A 25448-nucleotide genomic window follows, 5' to 3' on the forward strand; every position below is an offset into this window, starting at 1 on the left:
TAGACTTCAAGAAGTGTTGGTCATCATTTATAAGAAGACTTGCTTTTCTATTGAAATACCGAAACGTGATATTCCAAGGCCTGACAAGGTACCACTGAATATTTCGAAGTTTCATCATTTCCGTTATCACTGTCAAGAGTTGTGGAACCAATGGAATTCATTAATGGGCTTCAGACCAAAACTTCCCCTTGAAGTTTGACCAAAGGAAGAAACCACAGTCGACAGATGAAAAGTGTTACAAGGATAAGAAAGTACCTATTGGGGGTGAAGAAAATGGAAGACATTAAACAATGTGTACATTTTGTTCCTGAAAGTGAAAGTGTGTCATCCTTCTGGAATGAAATATTAACTTGGCCTACGTTGGGTGAACTTCTCTGCTGTAAACATTAAATACTATTTTGTTTTGTTACTTGTTTTTCCCTTTGTAAACAGTGTTAATTAGTAAAATCATTTAAATATATCGTATTACAACTGTTAACTGCCGAGATCAGCAATACCTCCTCAGTTTTTACTTCTACAAACTTGCTCCAAGCTCCCCTTTTCGGTGACCTGGGGACAGGTATCAACATCACCCTCCCTTCCTCTTCGAAAAGACTGCTGTCCCCAGCAGGCTCACAATACTCGAAAACACATACAACATATGAAAATACAATGACTAATTAATATATGCAAACCCAATGATACACAACAAGAAAACAAAACAAAAAAATAAAATAAAACTACTCTAGTACTTTCTGCAACGCAAAGCATAAGGTACATCATGCTCTACTCTATCTTCCTGCCCCTACCACCTCTCTCCACTCTCTCTTTCCTCCTCTTTCCTTGCTGGGACGTGCCTGGAATCACATCTGGACAACACTTAAATGGCCACGACCGCCCAATGTGTACTATCGTTGTTCTAGTTGACAGCTGAAGCTTAACATTAACGGGGGATGTGGTTTCAACTACTTGGAATGGCTCTTGATTCCTCGTGACGAACTTCTTCGTTTTCCCTTTTGGCGTATAGGAGCTGGATAGCATTACCCATTGCCCTACTCTATAGTGCGGTAAACTTCCTTTCCGCTTCACTGTGTCTTTCTGCCTTTCCAAAGCCTTCGTATCCATTTTTTTGTACCCGTTTCCAAACATCCTGAATTGTCCTCGTGAATTGACATATAGATTCATCAGTCCTTACTTTCTGTAGCTTCACTAAATCAAACGGTGACAGAATTTTTCGCCTTACACTACCTCATATGGAGACAAATCGGTATTGGTATGGATTTTTGTATTGTATGCACATACAATATGCTTCAGATACTCGTCCCACTGACAGTGATGAGAATCCACATAAAAACTCAGCATCTTCCCGAATGTTCTATGTACCCGATCTGTCCTTCCGTTCGCCTGTGGATGCAACACACACATCCTCAACTTCTTTATGTTCAACAATTTACACAGTTCCTTCATTAAATCCCACATGAAGTTGGTCCCTTGATCAGCAATTATTGTCTCCGATACACCAGTTTTCAAAATCCAGTTGTTTATTAACGCTTGCGCGACCATTGCTGCCTGTTGATCTGGCATAGCCAGCATCTCCACATACCTCGAAAAAGGGTCTATCACTGTCAGAAAGAATCTGTTGCCAGATAGTGTTTGACTGAAAGGTCCTAAGACATCAATTTCCAACACAGAAAATGGACAAGTCGCTTCCGGCAATCGTTGTAACTCAAATCTGCTCTCTGCGCACATGGTATACAATTCTTGACATACTGATCCACATCAACTTCCCTACCTCTCCACCAATACCTCTCCGTCATTCTCCTATTCGTTGCTCTACTCCCACCATGATCAGATAACACGTGATCATGTGCTCCTTTTAAAACCTCATCTCTCAGCTTCGCTGGCACTACTGCCCTTGGCCCTAACTTCGTTTCTCTGCGCAGAAGACTGTTATACATATTAAATTGTGTTGTTTCCGAAACAATTTACAACCGTTGTCAGTGTCCTGTAATTCTTGCCATTCTGCTAGGTCATAACCTATGACTTCTACCTTTGCCATCTTTCTACTCAGTGCGTCGGCATGATCGTGCTTCTTGCCAGGCTAGTGAACCACCTCGTAGTCGAATTCACTAAACCTCACAGCCCACTTACCGAGTCTAGTGGACGGGTCCTTCAACCCAACTTCAACGCAGCGTGATCTGTCACTACCAGAAATATTCTCCCATATAAATAACATTTAATATATGTGATTCCATACATTACACTAAGCATCTCCCTCTCTGTTGTTGAGTAATTCCTCTCTGCTGCATTCAACTGCCTAGATGCATAGGCTACAGGATGTTCTTTCCCATCAATTTCCTGTCTAAGAACACACGCTAATGCTGGATTCGATTCATCGCACGCTAGAATTAATTCCTTTTCAAAACTGGACACACAAGAACCGGGCTTGTTGTTAACATTTCTTTCAGTTTGTCAAACGCTTTCTGACACTCTTCTGCCCTCTCAAATTTCACACCATTCCGTAACAATCGCGTGAATGGCTGTGCTATATTTGCAAAACCCTTCAGGAAAGTTCGATAGAAATTGCAAATCCGATGAATGATTGCACTTTCTTAACTGTTTTCGGCAGCCAAAAATCCCTTATAGCCTGTGCCAACCTCCGATCTGTTCGCACTCCGTCCTTACTGATGATATGACCGACATATTTCACTTCTTCCAATGAAAAATGACACTTCCCGAAGCTCAGTGTCAAACAAGCTGCTCTTAACCTCATAAAGACTTCCCTTAATCGTTGTCTACGCTGCTTTATACTACTTGAAAACACTATAATGTCATCCAAATAGAGAAGACACTGCCTTTGGTTTCAAACCACTTAAGACACTGTCTAGTAACCTCTGAAATGTTGCCGGAGCGTTTAGCGTTTTTCAAACCGAATAGCATTCTGATGTACTGGTAATGGCCTCCAGGAGTAGAGAAAGCAGCTTTGGACGATCCTCTGGAGCCACCTGTAACTCATGATAACCGCTTGTGAAATCCATCGTAGAAAATTACTAGCACTTCTAAGTGATCCAGAGTCTCGGATATGTTTAGAATGGGGTATGTGTCCGTTACTGTCTTATTACTGAGGTGTTGGTAGTCACAACAGAACATGTATCTCTTAGTTCCAGCCATAGAATTTTTAGGCACAACGACAAAGCCCGCTCCCCGGCAACTATTACTATGCTCTATAATACCGTCCGCAAGCTGCTGATCAATGAAATTCTCCACAATCAGCTGCAAATACCTCGGTATTCTGTATGGTTTACTGTAAATGGGTGCTTCGTTCCCTGTTGGTATCCTATGTTGAACTAATGGAGTTGCTGGTAACGGCCCTCGCGGATAAAACAAATCCTTAAATTCCCACAACAATTCTTCCATATGCTCTTTTTCTCCTCCCTTTAAATGCTTAACTTTGTTGCGTAATGCAGTTCTACCGGCAGTAAGTGGCTGATCGCTACGCCTACTTCTCGAACACCAGTCTTTGTCATTTGGTACATCCAAATTCGCTACTAAAACTCGTTTTCCCAAATTCGCGTCTATAGCGCTAAAATTATCCTATCCTCGTTCACGGGGACTACTCGCCCGCCGTTTCCCTATTGTACGCGTACAATACTACGTTTCACAAAACAACCTAATGGACCCAAAACTTCATTAACCTCCAATGGTTCAATAACACATAGCATACCCACAGGTAGACTTGACTCTACACTCACCCAAAGCGACTTCCCAGTGCCACTAGACACACACCCATGCGAGTTAGGCCTCAATGCTGACACACGTGGCTCAGTTGGTTTGTTCATTGCGACAGCTCTGCGTCGACAAAAGTTCTGCTAGCTGAAATAACATTCCACCAAGTTGCACAGTTCGTTGTCCACAGTCAATTTTGGCATGATGTTGATGCAAGAAATCTACTCCTAGGATCATGTCGTAGCCCTCACTTACCCATGGTAGTACCTCCATTCATGCATCAAATCGGGCTTTCCCTACGCGGAAGTCAGCTTTCACTGACCCCAAAGGTGTGACCTCCTTTTCCCCCACTCCACGCAATCTATAACGTGGTGGTTCTAACTTCTTTCGTCCCATTAAACTCTTAGTAGTCATTGACACTTGCGCCCCTATGTCTAACAAAATCGTAAACTTTTTAGTTCCTATGGATCCTACCATTGAACATTTCAGCTCTGCATACCTAATTGTAGCAGTGAAATTAAACGGGAGCTCCCTTACGTGGGTCTTGGGCCCCCTCTGCCGTTTAACAATTGCCCACCTCTACTAACTCCACTTCTCCATACTCTACGTTGCTGATGTCAACCCCTTCTTCTATTCCTCGGTGACTGGGTACATTGCCCCTGCACATGTCCTGTACGACCACACTAGTAACATTTGATACCGCTGTAAACACTGTTTGTCTATCACATACCCCCGTTGCCACGTCTTTTTCTTCACATTGGATTGCCAGATGAATGGCCGAATACAAATCTTTCGGAGTCTCTTCAAGCACTTTCCGCGCCATATCCGCCGGTAACCCCCTCAAAAATACTTCAAGTGCCCGTTGCTCAGTCTCCTGCAACATAACACCATTCGCTTCATCGCTCTGACCCAAATTGTAAGTATACTCGTTAATTTCTCTTATTCTGTCCGCAAATTTCTCTACCGTCTCCCCTGTCTCTTCGTCATTGTACTCAGCCTCTCCCTAATGTACCAAGGGCTATTCTGTTTCTTGTACCTCTGTAAAAGCCCCTCCTTCAACTGCTTAAACTGCCTTGCCTTCCTTAAGGCTGAGAACACATTACATATGTATTCGCTGCACCTGTTAATCTAGTCTTGGCTACATGTAACAACTGTTCATCAGAACAGTCATTCATCACAGCTGAAATTTCCAAGTCTTCCACAAACGAACGCACATCCTCAGATACATGGTCAGAAAACGGAATAATCAAACTCGTGACAGCTGGATCAGTCTCCTGCTGTAGCCCCCTAGGCAACAACGACTGATCAGATGCGATTTTCCACTCACTCCTAGATGATAATTCGCTACTCAACTGCGTCTTGTCCGCTGTCAATTGTGCTACCCTTTGCAACAAAATGCGTACTGTTTCTGGTTCCGACACACCTCGTGTCCCTTGCTCTGGCATTGTGTTGCTTTCTTTCCCAGTTAGTCCCAATTCGACCTATAAAATCCCACAGAAACAAACATTTAACTACAAAAATAAACTGTCTTCCTACAGTGCAGTATGTCATCTTACATTGTATGCAATGACGTAATAGGAGGAGATAAATAAAACATCATACTCAACCCAATAACAATGCCATGAAAGAAAAAAATCTTAGTGCCCCAAACACTCTAACACTTACTCTAACAACACAAAAAAGGAAACGTCCAACACTCAAAAAGAAAAATTGTTCAACACTCACCACAGTTTGTGACTGTAATGCAGTTGGTGGGCTCGAAAGTTGTAATGTACAAATGACGCCTGCCATTCTGACGCCAAATGTAGCTGGTCACTGCCATGTGTAGATGTTGGCGTGCGGTGGAGGAATGTCGGTTATGGATGGAAACTGTCAGGATACGCCATATTAAAACTCGGCCGTGATCTTCAAGTGTTTTATTACTCCAAGCTACAGTGTTGCACTCCTCTCTGTCTATGTCACAGGGTCCCGTGATGCAAAGGACGCCACTTCACTGTCTGCAAAACAGCTTGTCATGGAAGGGCTACCTCAGCAACCCGTGCCATGTACTGCAGGGTCGGCCATGTACAGCTGCATTGTTTTGATGTCAGCTTGCTCTGGCAGCCGAGTCAGCGACCTTCGTTCCTGTTGCCTCGGTGCCTCTCGCTGGGAGCCACAGGGCAGCCCGCTGCGTGCTTCTTCACTGTCGTGGTTAAGATCTTGGTGACAACAAGCGTCTGTGATCCGACATCCAAATCTACGGCCCTCGCCTTGGGATGCCTCTGGCGTGTGTTGGGAGCCCAGAAGAATGCCCGCAGTAGCGAGCTGTGGAGTGGCCTAACGCTGGCTGGCTACGGATCCTGTGTTGGCCTCTGAGGGTCGAACCAGCGACCCGCCGTGACCTGGAAAGCTGGCGCTCCGTGTGCTGCTGCATGTAGCTGGTGGTGTCACACGCTCTGCCGCCCAGGAGAGCTGCCACACGTAAATCTCCCTTGTTAGCAAACCAGCACCTATTTATACATGGTTGTGCGCCTCTGTTTTGCTACCGCGCTGCTCCGAGTGAGGTACTCATAACACCTAGGTGGCGCCAGTGGGTCACTTCTGGCTGTAACTTGCACCACGCAAACCGCTTTGTTTACTCTTTGCAGCGGTTTGACGGCCCTGTGGCGTCCATTCTACTTCGCAACCGCTGGTCAGCGTCAGTTACTGGCAACAGGCCGGCACCTGGCTGTAACTTGTGTGCTAAAAAATGTTGCATCGAATCTAACTTTCCGATCTTAAACGGTGGTGCTACTGCAGATATTCCTCATATTTTTCTCTGACCCGGGGGGTCTACAACTTCATTCTCCAATGTCCCCAAGACAGCCTGGTCACGTCTGTATTCTAGCCATGAAGCACATATAGTGAGATCAATGAAGTGCATAATCACTGTTACAGTCCATTTCTTAGTTCCGACACTTATTATATAAAAGCTGATCAACCTGTCGAGAAAGCCAGTGCCTCCCATATTCAAACTGTTGGTTCTTACAATTGTGGGATGGTTCACGTGAATGTACCTTTTTTCTTTCCTGCGCCAGTGGCGACATTCATCAACTGGATTTACTCCTTCTCTACTGGACATGGAGATAACTTGGCCATTATTTCTCGCTAACTGGTCAGTGGATCTCCTACCATTTTTCTTCATATCATTGTCCAGTGGGGAAGCTTCTGGAATTCTAGAGTTCTGTAATGTTCCAGTAGCTTGACACTCAACTTCACTGTGCAATTCGTCTAAAAGCGATTCTGATGTGAAATAACAGTTCATGTATATGGTCACTTCCAGAGGAAAAGTGGCTGTCAGTTTTATAACAGCTTTTCCACCTACATCCAAATTTTCATATTGAGTATCAATCACTATAGGATCACCTCTCCCTTGAAAAAAGAAGAAATCTAAAGGAACGCCATCAGTTGCAGCCAGTACAAAATTCTTTAGTCAAGAGTTAGGTTTCGATTTTATGACTTGTCTTGTTGGACTGTGACCCCAAAATGAAATCATCTGTTAATCAATAGAAATCTTAGTGGGCCTGGGGTTCTAACTGCAACCATTCTATTCACTTTCAAGAATATGTTGCATCTTCCAAAACAGAATATTTGGTTTTACTTCGAGGAACACTTCATCATCATCAACAAGTTTCAGATGTTTTCTAATTGTAAAATATCTGTCACAGCCAATTTTTTTTAGCAATACCTATCATCCTAGTCTTTTTGTCCAAATACATCCTAATCCTGGGATAGCACAAGTATGGCATCATCACTGTTGCAAAGATAAACCTTTTCATTTCATCTACAGTACATTTCAACTCTCTCCCAGTTTTTAAAGATACCTTCCGTTACTACGTTGGTAAGGGTGTTAAAAATATTTTCTGACAGTTATTTAGTCACATAGTCATGAGATGGTAAGTTCAAACCGACAGCCACTTGGTCCTCATGTTCAGGTGCACGTGGTAAGTGGAAAAAGTCCAAAGTCTTCTTCCAAAGTCTTCTATCGATGGTAGATTGAGTAGAGCAGATTCTTTCAGACCTGCTATCGTTGCTGTCTTCAGATTCATCTTCATCTTCATTAGCTATATCTAATTCCTGTTCATCATTAAAATGGTTATCTGGGTCTGTACAGATATCATCTTCATCATCAGAATCATCGCCTTCATTCGAGAGCTCCAATTCACTAACATCTCCATCAAATAGTTCATTTACAAAATCTTCAAATGCTTTTGAAACTGAAAAAAGAATTCGAAATTAGACCTAAAAGTTGTAAAATTGTTCACCTGTAGACTACAGTTTCCTGAAACTTAATTAATATTAATTTGATATTTACCACAGAATATAAAATGAACAATTAAAATATTATTTTTGAAAAAAAAGAAATATATTTTGTTGACAAATCATGTTATACATTGCACAAACTCCTGATGTTCCCTACAGGACACACACCAATTTCAATACATTTTCTAAAGCAATTGTAAAATTATTAAAAATACAATTTGAAAGAATTATTCTCTGACTATTCACTTACATAATCCCATATTGATTAAAACAAAACAAAGTAGTAATAAAAAACTTACAAAGAGCCTCTCCTCTGAAAACATGCTTTCTTCAGTCAGGCATTTCCTATTCTGCCTGGCAACAATGTGATTCAACACAGCGATGATCAACTGCTCTTGAGTGAGGTGCTGCCATGTCTGAACTTCCTTTAAAAACAATTTTCAGTGTTGCCAACATGATACGATCTCGGAGAAAAAATTTCAAATAATGCTATGTGTTCTGCTCCCCATAGGGGATTGGAAGACTGAAGAAGTTAGATGTGGTGGGTTGAATTCCAACATATTATACAATTTTTGTAGGGTGGTGTGACAGTTATCAGCCTCTGCAAGCAATGGAAAAAAATGGCTCTGAGCACTATGGGACTCAACTGCTGAGGTCATTAGTCCCCTAGAACTTAGAACTACTTAAACCTAACTAACCTAAGGACACCACAAACATCCATGCCCGAGGCAGGATTTGAACCTGCAACCGTAGCGGTCTTGCGGCTCCAGACTGCAGCGCCTTTAACCGCACGGCCACTTCGGCCGGCAGCAATGGAAAGTTACATAGTTATCATCTGCATAAAAGGATACTTTATGCAACGTCGGCTAGCGTAATTTCAGGCACAACTAATAACACATTCATTTGTGCTCAGCTGGGGCGGTGTAAGTGGCTGCAGGCTCAGTGGCACAGCGCAGCACATTGTGCCTTTTGTATTTAATTCCGATGTAATTTCTGTGTTTCATCGTCAATGTGAAGGTCCAAGGGATACAGTAAACCTGAAATTAAGCATCGGAATCTCAAACTGGTCTCACAGGAAAGGCTAAAAACATAGACAGAAAAAGAGTCATTCTTCTTGTACTTAAGTCAGAATTGTGCCTTTTGTATATAATTCCGGTGCAATTTCTGTGTTTCATCGTCAACGTGAAGGTCCAAGGGATACAGTAAAAATGAAGTGAAGCATCGGAATCTAAAACTGGTCTCACAGGAAAGGCTCAAAACATAGTCAGAAAGAAGAGTCAGTCTTCTTGTACTTAAGTAGGCATTGTGATTTTTGTATTTATTTCCGATGCAATTTCTGTGTTTCATCGTCAATGAAAAGGTCCAAGGGATACAGTAAACCTGAAGTGAAGCATCGGAACCTAAAACTGGTCTCACAGGAAATGCTCAAAACATTGACAGTCAGAAGAGTCAGTCTTCTTGTACTTAAGTCGGCATTGTGCCTTTTGCATTTAATTCCGATGCAATTTCTGTGTTTCATCGTCAATGTGAAGGTCCAAGGGATACAGTATACCTGAAGTGAAACATCGGAAACTAAAACTGGTCTCACAGGAAAGGCTCAAAACACAGACAGTAAGAAGAGTCAGTCTTCTTGTACTTAAGTCGGCATTGTGTCTTTTGTATTTAATTCCGATGCAATTTCTGTGTTTCATCGTCAATGTGAAGTTCCAAGGAATACAGTAAACCTGAAGTTAAACATCGGAAAGTATAACTGGTCTCACAGGAAAGGCTCAAAACATAGACAGTAAGAAGAGTCAGTGTTCTTGCACTTAAGTCTGCATTGTGCATTTTGTATTTAATTCCGATGCTATTTCTGTGTTTCATCGTCAATGTGAAGGTCCAAGGGATACAGTAAACCTCAAGTGAAGCATCGTAATCTAAAACTGGTCTCACAGGAAAGGCTCAAACCATAGACAGTAAGAAGAGTCAGTGTTCTTGTACTTAAGTCGGCATTGTCCCTTTTGTATTTAATTCCGATGTAATTTCTGTGTTTTCTCTTCAATGTGAAGGTCCAAGGGATACAGTAAACCTGAAGTGAGGCATCGGAATCTAGAACTGGTCTCACAGGAAAGGATGAAAACATAGACAGTAAGAAGAGTCGGTCTTCTTGTACATAGTCAGCACTGTGCCTTATGCATTTTAATTCCGACGAAATTTCTGTGTTTCATCGTCAATTTGAAGGTCCAAGGGATGCAGTAAACCTGAGGTGAAGCATCGGAATCTAAAACTGGTGTCAGAGGAAATGCTCAAAACATAGACAGTAAGAAGAGTCCGTCTTTTTCTACTTAAGTCGACATTGTGCCATTTGTATTTAACTACGATGTAGTTTCTGAGTTTCAACGTATGTGTGCAGGTCGAAGGGATACAGTTAACCTCAAGTGAAGCATCGGAATCGAAAACTGGTCTCAGAGGAAAGGATCAAGACATAGACTGTAAGGAGAGTCAGTCATCTTGTACTTAAGTAGGCATTGTGCCCTTTGTATTTAATTGCGATTCAATTTCTGTGTTTCATCGTCGATGTGAAGGTCCAAGGAATACAGTAAACCTGAAGGTAAGCATCGGAGAGTATAACTGGTCTCACAGGAATGGATCAAAACATAGACAGTAAGAACAGTTACTCTTCTTGTACTTAAGTCAGCATTGTGCCTTTTGTATTTTATTCCGCTGCAATTTCTGTGTTTCATCGTCAATGAAAAGGTACAAGGGATACAGTAAACCCCAAGTGAAGCATCGGAATCTAAAACTGGGCTCACAGGAAAGGCTCAAAGCATGGACAGCAAGAGTAGTCAGTCTTCTTGTACTTAAGTCAGCATTGTGCCTTTTGTATTTATTTCCGATTCAATTTCCGTATTTCATCGTCAATGTAAAGAACCAAGGGATACAGTAAACCTGAAGTGTAGCATCGGAAACTATTACCGGTCTCACAGGAAAGGCTCAAAAAATAGACACTAAGGAGAGTCAATCTTCTTGTACTAAAGTCGGCATTGTGTCTTTTGTATTTCATTCCGTTGCAATTTCTGTGTTTCATCGTCAATGTGAAGGTCCAGGGGATACAGTATACCATGATGTGATGCATTTGAATCTAAAACTGGTCTCACAGGAAATGCTCAAAACATAGACCGTAAGAAGAGTCACTCATCTTCTACTTAAGTCGGCATTGTGCCTTTTGTATTTAATTCCGATGCAATTTCTGTGTTTCATCGTTAATGTGAAGGTCCAAGGTATACAGTAAACCTGAAGTGAAGCATCGGAAAATATAACTGGTCTCACAGGAAAAGCTCAAAACATAGACACTAAGAAGAGTCACTCCTCTTGTACTTAAGTCGGCATTGTGCCTTTTGTATTTAATTACGATGCAATTTCTGTGTTTCATCGTCAACGTGAAGGTCCAAGGGATACAGTAAACCTGAAGTGAAACATCGGCATCTAAAACTGATCTCACTAGAAAGGATCAAAACATAGACAATAAGAAGTGTCAGTCTTCTTGAAGTTAAGTCGGCATTTTGCCTTTTGCATTTAAATCCGATGGAATATCTGTGTTTCATCGTCAATGTGAAGGTCTATGGGATACAGTAAACTTGAAGTGAAGCATCTGAATCTAAAACTGGTCTCACAGGATAGGCGCAAAACATAGACAGTAAGAACAGTCAGTCTTCTTGTACTTAAGTCGACATTGTGCATTTTATATTTAATTCCGATGCAATATCTGTGTTTCATCGTCAATGTGAAGGTCCAAGGGATACAGTAAACCTGAATTGAAACAGCGGAATCTAAAACTGGTCTAACAGGAAAGGATCAAAATTAGACAGTACGAAGAGTCAGTCTTCTTGTACAAAGTCAGCACTGTGCCTTTTGTATTTTTATTCCGATGCAATTTCTGTGTTTCATCGTCAATGAGAAGGTACAAGGGATACAGTAAACCCCAAGTGAAGCATCCGAATCTAAAACTGGTCTCACAGGAAAGGCTCAAAGCATGGACAGTAAGAGTAGTCAGTCTTCTTGTACTTAAGTCCACACTGTGCCTTTTGTATATTTATTGCGATGCAATTTCTGTGTTTCATCGTCAATGTGAAGGTCCAAGGGATACAGTAAACCTGAAGTGAAGCATCGGAATCTAAAACTGGTCTCACAGGAAAGGCTCAAAACATAGACAGTAAGAAGAGTCAGTCTTCTTGTACTTGAGTCGACATTGTGCCTTTTGTATTTAAATCCGATGCAATTTCTGTGTGTCATCGTTAATGTGAAGGTCCAAGGTATACGGTAAACCTGAAGTGAAGCATCGGAATCTAAAACTGGTCTCACAGGAAAGGCTTAAATCATGGACAGTAAGAAGAGTCAGTCCTCCTGTACTTAAGTCGGCATTGTGCCTTTTGTATTTAATTCCGATGCAATTTCTGTGTTTCATCGTCAATGTGAAGGTCCAAGGGATACAGTAAACGTGAAGTGAAGCATCGAAATCTAAAACTGGTCTCACAGGAAAGGCTCAAAGCATGGACAGTAAGAGTAGTCAGTCTTCTTGTACTTAAGTCCGCACTGTGCCTTTTGTTTTTTTATTGCGATGCAATTTCTGTGTTTCATCGTCAATGAGAAGGTACAAGGGATACAGTAAACCCCAAGTGAAGCATCGGAATCTAAAACTGGTCTCACAGGAAAGGCTCAAAACATAGACAGTAAGAAGAGTCAGTCTTCTTGTACTTGAGTCGACATTGTGCCTTTTGTATTTAATTCCGATGCAATTTCTGTGTTTCATCGTCCATATGAAGGTCCAAAGGATACAGTAAATCTAAAGTGAATCACTGGAATCTAAAAAGGGTCTCACAGGAAAGGCTGAAACGATAGACAGTAGGTAGTGTCCGTCTACATGTACTAAAGTCGGCATTGTGCCTTTTGTACTTAATTCCGATGCAATTTCTGTGTTTCATCGTGAATGTGAAGGTCCAAGGGATACAGTAAACGTGAAGTGAAGCATCGAAATCTAAAACTGGTCTCACAGGAAAGGCTCAAAGCATGGACAGTAAGAGTAGTCAGTCTTCTTGTACTTAAGTCCGCACTGTGCCTTTTGTTTTTTTATTGCGATGCAATTTCTGTGTTTCATCGTCAATGAGAAGGTACAAGGGATACAGTAAACCCCAAGTGAAGCATCGGAATCTAAAACTGGACTCACAGGAAAGGCTCAAAGCATGGACAGTAAGAGTAGTCAGTCTTCTTGTACTTAAGTCCGCACTGTGCCTTTTGTTTTTTTATTGCGATGCAATTTCTGTGTTTCATCGTCAATGAGAAGGTACAAGGGATACAGGAAACCCCAAGTGAAGCATCGGAATCTAACACTGGTCTCACAGGAAAGGCTCAAAGCATGGACAGTAAGAGTAGTCAGTCTTCTTGTACTTAACTCCGCACTGTGCCTTTTGTATTTTTATTCCGATGCAATTTCTGTGTTTCATCGTCAATGAGAAGGTACAAGGGATACAGTAAACCCCAAGTGAAGCATCGGAATCTAACACTGGTCTCACAGGAAAGGCTCAAAGCATGGACAGTAAGAGTAGTCAGTCTTCTTGTACTTAAGTCCGCACTGTGCTTTTGTATTTTTATTCCGATGCAATTTCTGTGTTTCATCGTCAATGAGAAGGTACAAGGGATACAGTAAACGTGAAGTGAAGCATCGAAATCTAAAACTGGTCTCACAGGAAAGGCTCAAAGCATGGACAGTAAGAGTAGTCAGTCTTCTTGTACTTAAGTCCGCACTGTGCCTTTTGTTTTTTTATTGCGATGCAATTTCTGTGTTTCATCATCAATGAGAAGGTACAAGGGATACAGTAAATCTGAAGTGAAGCATCGGAATCTAAAACTGGTCTCACAGGAAAGGCTCAAAACATAGACAGTAAGAAGAGTCAGTCTTCTTGTACTTGAGTCGGCATTGTGCCTTTTGTATTTAAATCCGATGCAATTTCTGTGTTTCATCGTCAATGTGAAGCTCCAAGGGTTACTGTGAACCTGAGGTGAAGCATCGGAATCTAAAACTGGTCTCACAGAAAAGGCTCAAAACATAGATAGTAAGAAGAGTCAGTCCTCCTGTACTTAAGTCGGCATTGTGCCTTTTGTATTTAATTCCGATGCAATTTCTGTGTTTCATCGTCCATATGAAGGTCCAAGGGATACAGTAAATCTAAAGTGAAGCACTGGAATCTAAAAAGGGTCTCACAGGAAAGGCTGAAACGATCGACAGTAGGTATTGTCTGTCTACATGTACTTAAGTCGGCATTGTGCCTTTTGTATATAATTCCGATGCAATTTCTGTGTTTCATCGTCAATGAGAAGGTACAAGGGATACAGTAAACCCCAAGTGAAGCATCGGAATCTAAAACTGGTCTCACATGAAAGGCTCGAAACATAGACATTAAGGAGAGTCAGTCTTCTTGTACTTAATTCGGCATTGTGCCTTTTGTATTTAATTCCGGTGCAATTTCTGTGTTTCATCGTCCATATGAAGGTCCACGCGATACAGTAAATCTAAAGTGAAGCATTGGAATCTAAAAAGGGTCTCACAGGAAAGGCTGAAACGATAGACAGTAGGTAGTGTCTGTCTACATGTACTTAAGTCGACATTGTGCCTTTTGTATTTAATTCCGATACAATTTCTGTGTTTCATCGTCAATGTGAAGGTCCAAGAAATACAGTAAACCTCAAGTGAAGCATCGGAATCTAAAACTGGTCTCACAGGAAAGGCTCAAAGCATGGACAGTAAGAGTAGTCAGTCTTCTTGTACTTAAGTCCGCACTGTGCCTTATGTATTTTTATTCCGATGCAATTTCTGTGTTTCATCGTCAATGAGAAGGTACAAGGGATACAGTAAACCCCAAGTGAAGCATCGGAATCTAACACTGGTCTCACAGGAAAGGCTCAAAGCATGGATAGTAAGAGTAGTCAGTCTTCTTGTACTTAAGTCCGCACTGTGCCTTATGTTTTTTTATTGCGATGCAATTTCTGTGTTTCATCGTCAATGAGAAGGTACAAGGGATACAGTAAACCCCAAGTGAAGCATCGGAATCTAACACTGGTCTCACAGGAAAGGCTCAAAGCATGGATAGTAAGAGTAGTCAGTCTTGTTGTACTTAAGTCCGCACTGTGCCTTTTGTATTTTTAATCAGATGCAATTTCTGTGTTTCATCGTCAATGAGAAGGTACAAGGGATACAGTAAACCCCAAGTGAAGCATCGGAATCTAACACTGGTCTCACAGGAAAGGCTCAAAGCATGGATAGTAAGAGTAGTCAGTCTTCTTGTACTTAAGTCCGCACTGTGCCTTTTGTATTTTTATTCCGATGCAATTTCTGTGTTTCATCGTCAATGAGAAGGTACAAGGGATACAGTAAACCCCAAGTGAAGCATCGGAATCTAACACTGGTCTCACAGGAAAGGCTCAAAGCATGGACAGTAAGAGTAGTCAGTCTTCTTGTACTTGAGTCGACATTGTGCCTTTTGTATTTAAATCCGATACAATTTCTGTATTTCATCGTCAATGTGAAGGTCCAAGAAATACAGTAAACCTCAAGTGAAGCATCGGAATCTAAAACTGGTCTCACAGGAAAGGCTCAAAGCATGGACAGTAAGAGTAGTCAGTCTTCTTGTACTTAAGTCCGCACTGTGCCTTATGTATTTTTAATCAGATGCAATTTCTGTGTTTCATCGTCAATGAGAAGGTACAAGGGATACAGTAAACCCCAAGTGAAGCATCGGAATCTAACACTGGTCTCACAGGAAAGGCTCAAAGCATGGACAGTAAGAGTAGTCAGTCTTCTTGTACTTAACTCCGCACTGTGCCTTTTGTATTTTTATTCCGATGCAATTTCTGTGTTTCATCGTCAATGAGAAGGTACAAGGGATACAGTAAACCCCAAGTGAAGCATCGGAATCTAACACTGGTCTCACAGGAAAGGCTCAAAGCATGGACAGTAAGAGTAGTCAGTCTTCTTGTACTTAAGTCCGCACTGTGCCTTTTGTATTTTTATTCCGATGCAATTTCTGTGTTTCATCGTCAATGAGAAGGTACAAGGGATACAGTAAACCTGAAGTGAAGCATCGAAATCTAAAACTGGTCTCACAGGAAAGGCTCAAAACATAGACACTAAGGAGAGTCAGTCTTCTTGTACTTAAGTCGGCATTGTGCCTTTTGTATTTAATTGCGATGCAATTTCTGTGTGTCATCGTTAATGTGAAGGTCCAAGGTATACGGTAAACCTGAAGTGAAGCATCGGAATCTAAAACTGGTCTCACAGGAAAAGCTCAAAACATAGGCAGTAAGAAGAGTCAGTCTTCTTGTACTTAAGTCGGCATTGTCCCTTTTGTATTTAATTCCAATGCAATTCCTGTGTTTCATAGTCAATGTGAAGGTCCAAGGGATACAGTAAATCTAAAGTGAAGTACTGGAATCTAAAACAGGTCTCAGAGGATAGGCTGAAACGATAGACAGTATGTAGTGTAATCTACATGAACTTAAGTCGGCATTGTGCGTTTTCTATTTAATTCCGATGCAATTTCTGTGTTTCATCGTCAACGTGAATGTCCAAGGGATACAGTAAACCTCAAGTGAAGCATCGGCATCTAAATCTGGTCTCACTAGAAAGGATCAAAACATAGACAGTAAGAAGTGTCAGTCTTCTTGAAGTTAAGTCGGCATTGTGCCTTTTGTATTTAAATCCGATTCAATTTCTGTGTTTCATCGTCAATGTGAAGGTGTAAGGGATACAGTAAACGTGAAGTGAAGCATCGAAATCTAAAACTGGTCTCACAGGAAAGGCTAAAACATAGGAAGTAAGAAGAGTCAGTCTTCGTCTACTTAAGTCGGCATTGTGCCTTTTGAATTTAATTCCGATGCAATTTCTGTGTTTCATCGTCAATGTCAAGGTCCAAGGGATACAATAAATCTAAAGTGAAGCACTGGAATCTAAAACAGGTCTCACAGGAAAGGCTGAGAAGATAGACAGTATGTAGTGTCTGTGTACATGTACTTCAGAAGGCATTGTGCCTTTTCTATTGAAATCCGATGCCATTTCTGTGTTTCATCGTCAATGTGAAGGTCCAAGGGATACAGTAAACCTAAAGTAAGCATTGGAATCTAAGACTGGTTTCAGAGAAATGGCTCAAAACATAGACAGTAAGAAGAGTCAGTCTTCTTGTACTTAAGTCGAAATTGTGCCTTTTGTATTTAATGCCGATGCAATTTCCGTTCAAATGGTTCAAATGGCTCTGAGCACTATGGGACTCAACTGCTGAGGTCATTAGTCCCCTAGAACTTGGAACTAGTTAAACCTAACTAACCTAAGGACATCACAAACATCCATGCCCGAGGAAGGATTCGAACCTGCGACCGTAGCGGTCTTGCGGTTCCAGACTGCAGCGCCTTTAACCGCACGGCCACTTCGGCAGCTTGCAATTTCTGTGTTTCATCGTCAATGTGAAGGTCCAAGGGATACAGTAAACCTGAAGTGAAGCATAGGAATCTCAAACTGGTCTCATAGGAAAGGCTCAAAACATACACAGTAACAAGAGTGAGTTTTTTTGTACTTATGTCAGCATTGTGCGTTTTGTATTTAATTCCGATGCAACGGCTGTGTTTCATCGTCAATGTGAAGGTACAAGGGTTACTGTAAACCTGAGGTGAAGCATCGGAATCTAAAACTGGTCTCACAGGGAAGGCTCAAAACAGAGACAGTAAGAAGAGTCACTCTTCTTGTACTTAAGGTTGCATTGTGCCTTTTGTATAAAATTTCGATGCAATTTCTGTGTTTCATCGTCAATGTGAATGTCCAAGGGATACAATAAATCTAAAGTGAAGCACTGGAATCTAAAACAGGTCTCACAGGAAGGGCTGAGAAGATAGACAGTATGTAGTGTCTGTCTACATGTACTTAAGTCGGCATTTTGCCTTTTCTATGTTATTCCGATGCCATTTCTATGTTTCATCGTCAATGTGAAGGTGCAAGGGATTAAACCTCAAGTAAGCATTGGGATCTAATACTGGTTTCACAGAAAAGGCTCAAAACATAGACAGCAAGAAGAGTCAGTCTTCTTGTACTTACGTCGGCATTGTGCCTTTTGTATTTAATTCCGATGCAATTTCTGTGTTTCATCGTCAATGTGAAGGTCCAAGGGATACAGTAAACCTGAAGTGAAGCATCGGAACTGAAACTGATCTCACAGGATACGCTCAAAACATAGACAGTAAGAAGAGTCACTCTTCTTGTACTTAAGGTTGCATTGTGCCTTTTGTATAAAATTTCGATGCAATTTCTGTGTTTCATCGTCAATGTGAATGTCCAAGGGATACAATAAATCTAAAGTGAAGCACTGGAATCTAAAACTGGCCTCACAGAAAAGGCTCAAAACATAGACAGTATGAAGCGTCAGTCTTCTTGTACTTAAGTCGGCATTGTGCATTTTATATTTAATTCCGATGCAATATCTCTGTTTCATCGTCAATGTGAAGGTCCAAGGGATACAGTGAACCTGAATTGAAACATCGGAATCTAAAACTGGACTAACAGGAATGGATCAAAATTAGACAGTACGAAGAGTCAGTCTTCTTGTACAAAGTCAGCACGGTGCCTTTTGTATTTTTATTCCGATGAAATTTCTGTATTTCATCGTCAATGTGAAGGTCCAAGGGATACAGTGAACCTGAGGTGAAGCATCGGAATCTAAAACTCGCCTCACAGGAAATGCTCGAACATAGACAGTAAGAAGAGTCAGTCTTCTTGTACTTAAGTCGCCATTGTGCCTTTCGTATTTAATTCCGATGGAGTTTCTCTGTTTCATTGTATGTGTGAAGGTCCAGGGGATACAGTAAACCTCAAGTAAGCATTGGAATCTAAAACTGGTCTCAGAGGAAAGGCTCAAATCATGGACAGTAAGAATAGTTAGTCTTCTTATACTTAAGTCCGCATTGTGCCTTTTGTATTTATTTCCGATGCAATTTCCGTGTTTCATCGTCAATGTAAAGGTCCAAGGGGTACAGTAAACCTGAAGTGAAGCATCGGAACCTAAAACCGGTCTCACAGGATAGGCTCAAAACATAGACACTAAGGAGAGTCAAACTTCTTGTACTAAAGTTGGAATTGTGCCTTTTGTATTTCATTCCGATGCAATTTCTGTGTTTCATCGTCAATGTGAAGGTCCAAGGTATACTGTAAACCTGAGGTGAAGCATCAGAATCGAAAACTGGTCTCACAGGAAAGGCTCAAAGCATAGACAGTAAGAAGAGTCAGTCTTCTTGTACTTAAGTCGGCATTGTGCTTTTCGTATTTAATTCCGACGCAATTTCTGTGTTTCGTCGACAATGTGAGTTTCCAAGGGATACAGCAAATCTAAAGTGAAGCACTGGAATCTAAAACAGGTCTCACAGGAAAGGCTGAAAAGATAGACAGTATGTAGTGTCTGTCTACATGTACTTAAGTCGGCATTGTGCGTTTTCTATTTAATTCCGATGCCAATTCTGTGTTTCATCTTCAATGGGAAGGTCCAAGGGATACAGTAAACCTCAAGTGAAGCATATGTTTCTAAAACTGGTTTCACAGGAAAGGCTCATAACATAGGCAGTAAGAAGAGTCAGTCTTCTTGTACTTAAGTCGGCATTGTGCCTTTTGTATTTAATTCCGATGCAATTTCTGTTGTTTCATCATCAATGTGAAAGTCCAAGGGGTACTGTAAACCTGAGGTGAAGCATCGGAATCTGAAACTGGTCTCACAGGAAAGGCTCAAAACATAGACCGTAAGAAGAGTCAGTCTTCTTGTACTTAAGTCAGCATTGTGACTTTTGTATTTCAATTCCGATGAAATTTCTGTGTTTCATCGTCAATGTGAAGGTCCAAGGGATACAGTAAACCTAAAGTTATGCATCGGAATGTAAAACTGGTCTGACAGGAAATGCTCGAAACATAGACAGTAAGAAGTGTCAGTCTTCTTGTACGTAAGTCAGAATTGTGCCTTTTGTATTTAATTCCGGTGCAATTTCTGTGTTTCATCGTCAATGTGAAGGTCTCAGGGATACAGTAAACATTGAAGTGAAGCATCGGAGTGTAAAACTTGTCTTACAGTAAAGGCTCAAACCATAGACAGTAAGAAGAGTCAGGTTTCTTGTATTTAATTCGGCATTGTGCCTTTTGTATTTAATTACGATGCAATTTCTGTGTTTCATCGTCAATGTGAAGGTCCAGGGGTACAGTAAACCTGAAGTGAAGCATCGGAATCTAAATCTGGTTTCACAGGAAAGGATCGAAACATACACAGTAAGAAGAGTTAGTCTTCTTGATGTTAAGTCAACACTGTGCCTTTTGTATTTAATTCCGATGCAATTTCTGTGTTTCGTCGTCAATGTGAAGGTCCAAGGGATACAGTAAACCTGAACTGAAGCATTGGAAAGTAGAACTGGTCTCACACGAAAGGCTCACAACATAGAAGGAAGAGTCAGTCTTCTTGTACTTATGTCGGCATTGCGCCTTTTGTATTTAATTCCGATGCAATTTCTGTATTTCATCGTCAATGTGAAGGTCCAAGGAATACAGAAACCTGAAGTGATGCATCGGTAAGTAAAACTGGTCTCACAGGAAAGGCTCAAAACATAGATAGTAAGAAGAGTCAGTCCTCTTGAGGTTAAGTCAGCATTGTGGCTTTTGTATTTAATTCCGATGCAATTTCTGTGTTTTATCGTCAATGTGATGGTCCAAGGGATACAGTAAACCTGAAGTGATGCATCGGAATCCAAAACTTGTCTCACAGGAAAGGCTCAAAACATAGACAGTAAGAAGAGTCTGTCTTTTTGTACTTAAGTCAGAATAGTGCCTTTTGTATTTAATTCCGGTGCAATTTCTGTGTTTCATCGTCAATGTGAAGGTCTAAGGGATACAGTAAACATTGAAGTGAAGCATCGGAATGTAAAACTTGTCTTACAGGAAAGGCTCAAACCATAGACAGTAAGAAGAGTCATTCTTCTTGTACAAAGTAAGCACTGTGCCTTTTGTATTTTAATTCCGACGAAATTTCTGTGTTTCATCGTCTATGTGAAGGTCCAAGGGATACAGAAAATATGAAGTGAACCATCGGAATCTAAAACTGGTCTCACAGGAAAGGATGAAAAAATAGACAGTAAGAAGAGTCAGTCTTCTTGTACTTAAGTCGGCATTGTGCAATTTCTATTTAATTCAGATGCAATATCTGTGTTTCATCGTCAATGTGAAGGTGAAAGGGATGCAATAAACCTGAAGTGAAGCATCGGAATCTGAATCTGGTCTCACAGGAAAGGCTCAAAACATAGACAGTAAGAAGAGTCAGTCTTCTTGTACTTAATTCGGCATTGTGCCTTTTGTATTTAATTCCGATGCAATTTCTGTGTTTCATCGTCAATGTGAAGGTCCAGGGGATACAGTAAACATGAAGTGAAGCATCGGAATCTAAATCTGGTTTCACAGGAGAGGCTCAAAACATAGACAGTAAGAAGATTCAAAGGTTCAAATGGCTCTTAGCACTATGGGACTTAACTTCTAAGGTCATCGCTCCCCTAGAACTTAGAACTACTTAAACCTAACAAACCTAAGAACAACACACACATCCATGCCCAAGGCAGGATTCAAACCTGCGACCGTAGCGGCCGCGTTTCCAAACTGTTGCGCCTTTAACCGCTGGGGAACCACGGCCGGCACAGTAAGAAGAGTCATTCTTCTTGTACTTACGTCAGCAATGTGCCTTTTGTATTAAATTACGATGCAACTTCTGTGTTTCATCGTATATGTGAAGGTCCAAGGGATACAGTAAACCTAAAGTGAAGCATTGGAATCTAAAAAGGGTCTCACAGGAAAGGCTGAAACGATAGACAGTAGGTAGTGTCTGTCTACATGTACTTAAGTCGACATTGTGCCTTTTGTATTTAATTCCGATACAATTTCTGTGTTTCATCGTCAATGTGAAGGTCCAAGAAATACAGTAAACCTCAAGTGAAGCATCGGCATCCAAACCTGGTCTCACTAGCAAGGCTCAAAACATACACAGTAAGAAGAGTTAGTCTTCTTGATGTTAAGTCGACACTGCGCCTTTTGTATTTAATTCCGATGCAATTTCTGTGTTTCATCGTCAATATGAAGGTCCAACGAATACAGTAAACCTGAAGTGAGGCATCGGAAAGTAAAACTGGTCTCACAGGAAAGGCTCAAAACATAGACCGTAAGAAGAGTCAGTCTTCTTGTACAAAGTAAGCACTGTGCCTTTTGTATTTTAATTCCGACGAAATTTCTGTGTTTCATCGTCTATGTGAAGGTCCAAGGGATACAGTAAATATGAAGTGAACCATCGGAATCTAAAACTGGTCTCACAGAAAGGTTCAAAACATAGACAGTAAGAAGAGTCAGTCCTCTTGAACTTAAGTCAGCATTGTGCCTTTTGTATTTAATTCCGATGCAATTTCTGTGTTTCATCGCCAATGTGATGGTCCAAGGGATACAGTAAATCTGAAGTAAAGCATTGCAATCTAAAACTGGTCTCACAGGAAAGGCTCAAAACATAGAAAATGTGTCAGTCTTCTTAAGTCGTAATTCTGTATTTTGTATTTAATTCCGTTGCAATTTCTGTGTTTCATCGTCAATCTAATGGTCCAAGGGATACAGTAAACCTGAACTGAAACATCGGAATCTAAAACTGGTCTAACAGGAAAGGATCAAAACTTAGACACTAAGGAGAGTCAAACTTCTTGTACTAAAGTCGGCATTGTGCCTTTTGTATTTAATTGCAATGCAATGTCTGTGTTTCATCGTCAATGTGCAGGTCCAAGGAATACAGTAAACCTGAAGTTAAGCATCGGAAAGTATTACTGGTCTCACAGGAAAGGCTCAAAACAAGGACAGTCAGAAGAGTCAGTCTTATTGTAGTTAAGATGGCATTGTGCCTTTTGTATTTAATTCCGATGCAATTTCTGTGTTTCATCGCCAATGTGATGGTCCAAGGGATACAGTAAATCTGAAGTAAAGCATTGCAAACTAAAACTGGTCTCACAGGAAAGGCACAAATCAAAGAAAAAGAGTCAGTCTTCTTAAGTCGGAATTGTTAGTTTTGTATTTAATTCCGATGCAATTTCTGTGTTTCATCGTCAATATGAAGGTCCAAGGAATACAGTAAAAGTGAAGTGAGGCATCAGAAAGTAAAACTGATCTCACAGGAAAGGCTCAAAACATAGACAGTAAGAAGAGCCAGTTTTCTTGAACTTAAGTCAGCATTGTGCCCTTTGTATTTAATTTCGATGCAATTTCTGTGTTTCTACGGCAATGTGATGGTCCAAGGGATACAGTAAATCTGAAGTAAAGGTGAAGGTCCAAGGGATACAGTAAATATTAAGTGAACCATCGGAATCTAAAACTGGTCTCACAGAAAGCATCAAAACATAGACGGTAAGAAGGGTCAGTCTTCTTGTACTTAAGTCGGCATTGTGCCTTTTGTATTTTATTCCGATGCTATTTCTGTGTTTCATCGTCAATGTGAAGGTCGAAGGGATACAGTAAACCTGAAGTGAAACATCGGAATTTAAAACTGGTCTAACAGAAAAGGATCAAATCATGGAGAGTAAGAAGAGTCAGTCTTCTTGTACAAAGTCAGCACTGCGAGTTTTGTATTTTAATTCCGATGAAATTTCTGCGTTTCGTAGTCAATGTGAAGGTCCAAGGGATACAGTAAACCTGAGGTGAAGCATCGGAATCTAAAACTGGTCTCACAGGAAAGGATCAAAACATAGACAGTAAGAAGAGTCAGTCTTCTTGTACTTAGGTCGGCATTGTGCATTTTGTATTTAATTACGTTGCAATTTCTGTGTTTCATCTTCAATGTAAAGGTCCAAGGGATATAGTAAACATGAAGTGAAGTTCCGGAATCTAAAACTGGTCTCACAAGAGAGGCTCAAAGTTAGACAGTAAGAAGAGTCAGTCTTCTTGAACTTAAGTCGGCATTGTGCCTTTTGTATTTAATTCCGATGCAATTTCCGTGTTTCATCGCCAATGTGATGGTCCAAGGGATACAGTACACCTGAAGTGAAACATCGGAATCTAAATCTGGTCTAAAAGGAAAGGATCAAAACATAGACAGTAAGAGGAGTCAGTCTTCTTTACTTAAGTCGGCATTGTGCCTTTTGTATTTAATTCCGATGCAGTTTCTGTGTTTCATCGTATGTGTGAAGGTCCAAGGGATACAGTAAACATGAAATGAAGCATCAGAATCTAAAACTTGTCTCAGAGGAAAGGATTAAAACATAGACAGTAAGAAGGGTCAGTCCTCTTGTACTTAGGTCGGCATTGTGCATTTTGTATTTAATTACGTTGCAATATCTGTGTTTCATCGTCAATGTGAAGGTCCAAGGGATACAGTAAACCTGAAGTGAAGGATCGGAATCCAAAACTGGTCTCACTCTAAAGGCTCAAAACATAGACAGTAAGAAGAGTCAGTCTTCTTGTACTTAAGTCAGCATTGTGACTTTTGTATTTATTTCCGATCCTATTTCTGTGTTTCATCGTCAATGTGAAGGTCGAAGAGTTACAGTAAACCTGAAGTGAAGCATCGGAATCGAAAACTGGCCTCACAGGAAAGGCTCAAACATGGGCAGTAAGTAGAGTCAGTTTTCTTTTTCTTTAAGTCGGCATTCTGCATTTTGTATATAATTACGATGCAATTTCTGTGTTTTGTCGTCAATGTGAAGGTCCAAGGAACACAGTAAACCTGAAGTGAAGCATTGGAAAGTAGAACTGATCTCACATGAAAGGCTCACAACATAGAAAGAAGACTCAGTCTTCTTGTACTTTTGTGGGCATTGCGCCATTTGTATTTAATTCCGATGCAATTTCTGTATTTCATCGTCAATGTGAAGGTCCAAGGAATACAGTAAACATAAAGGGAAGCATCGGAAAGTAAAACTGGTCTCACAGGAAAGGCTCAAAACATAGACAGTAAGAAGAGTCAGTCTTCTTGAACGTAAGTCAGCATTGTGCCTTTTGTATTTAATTCCGACGCAATTCCTGTGTTTCATCGTCAATGTGATGGTCCAAGGGATACAGTAAATCTGACGTAAAGCATTGCAATCTAAAACTGGTCTCACAGGAAAGGCTCAAAACATAGAAAATGAGTCAGCCTTCTAAAGTCGGAATTATGTATTTTGTATTTAATTCCGATGCAATTTCTGTGTTTCATCGTCCATATGAAGGTCCAAGGGATATAGTAAATCTAAAGTGAAGCAGTGGAATCTAAAAAGGGTCTCACACGAAAGGCTGAAACGAAAGCAGCAGGCAATGTCTGTCTACATGTACTTAGGTCGGCATTGTGCCTTTTCTATTTAATTCCGATGTCATTTTTGTGTTTCATCGTCAATGTGAAGGTCCAAGGGATACAGTAAACCTCAAGTGAAAC

The sequence above is a fragment of the Schistocerca nitens genome, chromosome 9 (genome assembly GCF_023898315.1).
Source record: "Schistocerca nitens isolate TAMUIC-IGC-003100 chromosome 9, iqSchNite1.1, whole genome shotgun sequence".
Taxonomy (NCBI): domain Eukaryota; kingdom Metazoa; phylum Arthropoda; class Insecta; order Orthoptera; family Acrididae; genus Schistocerca; species Schistocerca nitens.